The sequence below is a fragment of the Pipistrellus hanaki genome, assembly GCF_964339955.1.
Source record: "Pipistrellus hanaki genome assembly, chromosome: X".
NCBI lineage: Eukaryota > Metazoa > Chordata > Mammalia > Chiroptera > Vespertilionidae > Pipistrellus > Pipistrellus hanaki.
The window spans coordinates 18,935,237-18,939,280 of NC_140524.1; the positions used below are offsets into that span (position 1 = coordinate 18,935,237).

Here is a 4,044-nt window from a genome sequence, read left to right on the forward strand (position 1 = left end):
TAAGATATCACCTTAGACCTGTCCAAATGGCTATCATCAATAAATCAACAAGCAATAGGTACTGGTGAGGATATGGAGATAGAGGAACCCTCTTGCACTGTTAGTGGGAACACAGATTGGTACAGCCACTGTGGAAAACAGTATGGAGGTTCCACAAAATGTTTTAAATGGAGCCCTGTTGGCTCAGTTAGCTGCAGTGTCATCCTGTACATCCAAAAGTGTTCATAGCAGTTTTATTTACAACTAGAGGCCCAGTACATGAAATTCATGCACTGGGAGTGTGGAGGGGGTCCCTCAGCCTGGACTGCACCCTCTCCCAGTCTGAGACCTCTGGCTTCTTACTGCCTGCCTGCTCGCTGCTCCTTTCTGTTCAGCTCGCTGCTCCTTAGTGCTGCCATAGAGGCAGAGAGGTTCCCGCCACTGCTACTGTGCTCGCCATCTGTGAGCCTACCTTCTGACTGAGCGGCACTCCCCTTGTGGGAGCACACAGACCACCAGAGGCAGCCTCTGCATTGAGCGTCTGCCCCCTGGTGGTCAGTGCGCATCCTAGCAACTGGTCATTCTGGTCGTTCCACCTTAATGGTCGCTTAGGCTTCTATTATATAGACTGGTGGCCCAGTGCACAAAATTTGTACAAGGGGAAGTGGGTGGGGGATGTTCCTCAGCACAGCCTGAACCCTCTCCAATCAGGAACATCCCTCTCACAATCTGGGACCTCTGGCTCCTAACCACTCACCAGCCTACCTGCCTGATCACCCCTAACTGCCTCTGCCTGCCTACCTGATTGCCCCTAGCCCCTTCTCCTGCCTGCTTGATCACCCCTAATTGCCTCTGCCAGCCTTATCTTGCCCACCACTGACCTTCCCTACCAACCTGATCTCACCACCAACTGCCCTTCCCTGCTGGCCTGATCCTGCCCTTAACTGTCCTCCCCTGCCAGGCTGATCTCGCCTCCAACTGCAATCCCCTGCATGCCTACTAGCCCCCAACTGCCCTCCCCTGATGGCCTGATTTTTCCCCCAACTGCCCTCCCCTGCCGGCCTGATCTCACCCCCAACAGCCATCTCCTAACCGCCTGATCTTGCCCACCACTGCCCTCCCCTGGCAGCCTGATCTCGCCTCCATTGGCCTTCCTCTGCCAGCCAATTTGGTTCTGATTGGTCAGTTACTATGCTAGTCAGCGTCAAAGCTTCGCCTCCTAGGCAGCCATTGGCTCCTCATAGTTGACCCAGATTTGGTTCTTTTTCTTATGGGGGGAAGGGTGAGTAGGTTGTTTTTTAGGTGATTATTACAGGGGTCAGACCACATAAGTGGTGTCAGCCCCGGCAATGTGACCTGTCAATGTTGATCACAAAACTCCCAAAGCTGGTCCTATTGAACCCTAAGGTCAGTAATGAAATTGAAATGCCTAAGTCACATGCTGCTTCCAAGTGTCCAGGCTGGGCAGCAGGGAGGAAATGCCCACGACGTGACAGGTCTCTCCATCGGACACCAATGAGGTCTGGTAGAACAGCAGCTGCACACCTGCCTCTATCAGGAGCCCAATCATGGTAGGCAGCATGGCAGGGTTGAAGGGCTGAGCCCAGAACAGGAGCAGGGTTAAACCCCTGTGGAGAGACACTTCTGGTCTGAAGGTAGCTCCATTGAGTGCCTGCAACACAAAGCCCACACCCTGGTAGGGGGCACCTGCCAGGGCCACACTCAGGAGACCTTCCCCACATTCTTGCTTTTCTGGCACAGTGGGATTATGGGATGTGGTTACATTGAGGCTGGCCTCCTTCACCAGCAGCTTGGTGTTCACCAAGGTCACATCCACATGATTAGAAGCATCTTTGAGGAGGCCAACAATGACTGCAGGGCTCAGACAATTCCCAGCATTCTTTAGGGATAAGCCCTGTATGACAACCTAGATGGTCCCTTTGGGGGACTCTGTCCAGGCTCACATCAGAATCCCCAGAGCTTCTGCCAGACGGATCCAAGGTTTGGTGTGCGGAGAGAAGGCGCTGACAAGGGCCTGGGCATTCATGACCCCTGCAAGGGCTCTCCCCTTCACCATGTCCATGAACTGGACAGTGATCTCCTCCTCGCAGCAGTTTGGTTCCTCCTTGGTGCTGGCGTCCAGTGGGGGCAGCTGATGATGTTCTGGTGGTCCACCAAGGCATGTAAACACATCCAGACCTACACCCACGCACTGGGTCCCTCCATGGGCGGGCACAGTTCACCAGTACACACTCTTCTTGCACAGGGCAAAGGTGCTATGGTTCAGCAGGCCTGTCGTGGAGGGAAGGAGAGGGGTGTGCACAGTGATGAAGTCACAGTGGGGCTCGATATCCTCCAGGGGCAGCTGCTGAATGCTGAAGGAGGCCGAGACCTCTGGTGAGATGAAGGGGTAGTACCCTACAGTGTTCATCCCGAAGGACTGCATCTGGACAGCTACCTCTCTCCCAATCCTCCCCAGGCCAAGAATTCCCAGAGTCTTTCCATTCAACTCGGTTCTCATAAACTTCTTTCAGTCCCATTTGTCATTCTCCATCAAAGCCACTGCCTGGGGAATCTGCCTGGCCAGATACATGATCATCCCACGGGTGAGCTCTGCAGCATTAAGCCTGTTCCCATTGGAAGTGTTCATGACCAGGATGCCCTTCCTCATGGCAGCTTCCAGATCCACGTTGTCCATGCCAGTGCCAGCCCTGCCCACCACCTGGAGCTTCTCTGCGGCATTGATGACATCAGTGGTCAGCCTGGTGGCCAAGCAGAGGATAAGGCCTTTGCAGTCCTGCAGCTCGGCTATCAGCCCTTCTTTGCTCAGGTTCTGCTTCACTGCCACCTGCAGCCCTCCATCTTGCAGGATATTCCAGCAGCAAGGGTCCAGGCTGTCACTGATGAGCACTTTTTGTAGATTTGCGAAGGCCATTGCTGGAGCAGGATCTAACCCTCTTCCTGGACAGAAACACCTCTTAAGCCCCCAGATTTGGTTCTGACTGGTCAGTTTCTATGCCAGTCAGCATCAAAAGCTCCACCTCCTAGGCAGCCATTGGTTCCTCACACTTCACCCAGATTTGGTTCTAATTGGTCAGTTTCTATGCTAGTCAAGCATCAATAGGGCTTGATCAGAAAGGCAGGGCTGATCAGCGGCTCCTGTGTAGTCCTGGAGAGAAATGGAGGCCTGGCTGCTGGCCAGACTAGGAGAGAGAGAGGGGCAAGTACTGATCAAAAGTTGCCACAGAGGCAACGGCTCAGTCCCTGCTTCTCTCTTCAGGCCTCTTTATGACCCGGATTCGCAGCCCCCTCAGCAATCGTGCTGGGGCACAGCACCTGCAGGGGAAGCAGTCAGTGCTGGGTTGGACAAGCTTTGGTGGTAATGGTGTTACACCCTGTCTCTTTATTATAGAGATAGCTGAGATCTGGAAACAGCCCAAGTGCCCCTCAGCAGATGAGTGGATAAAAAAAAGCTGTGATACATTTACACAATTAAATACTATGTGGATGTATAAAAGAAGGAATTCTTACCATTTGCAACAGCATGGATGGACCTGGAAAGTATTATGCTAAATGAAATAAGCCAGGCAGAGAAAGATAAGTATCACATGATCTCACTCAAATGTGGGATCTAGTGAACAAAATTAACTATTGAACAAAATAGATCCAGAGACATAAAAACATGAAACAGACTGACGAATTTCACAAGGAAGGTGGGAGTTGAGGTTGGGGGAAAGAGAATAACCTGGGAACTGAAATGCATATAAGCATAGCCCATATACACAGACAATAGTGTGGTGAAGGCCTGGGAGGAGAGGTGCAGGGTGGAGGATGGCAATGAAATAAAAACAAAAGGGACATCTGTAACACTTTCAACAATAAAGATAAGTAAATAAAAATAAAATAAAAGGTTGTAGGTTCAATTCCCAGTCAGAACATATACCTAGGTTTTGGTTTCAGTCCCCAGTCATTGGTCTGGGTGTGTATGGGAGGCAACCAATTGAGATTTCTCTCTCACCCCTCTCTCTCTCTCTCTCTCTCTCTCTCTCTCTCTCTCTCTCTCTC

General features: G+C 51.7%; 1 pseudogene across 1 annotated transcript; it reads right to left on the reverse strand.

Annotated features, from left to right (window-relative positions):
* Positions 1-1,408: 1,408 nt before the first annotated feature.
* Positions 1,409-2,914, reverse strand: LOC311615787 (D-3-phosphoglycerate dehydrogenase-like; annotated as a pseudogene). Its single transcript has one exon. The product of its transcript is annotated as a D-3-phosphoglycerate dehydrogenase-like (transcript).
* Positions 2,915-4,044: the final 1,130 nt, after the last annotated feature.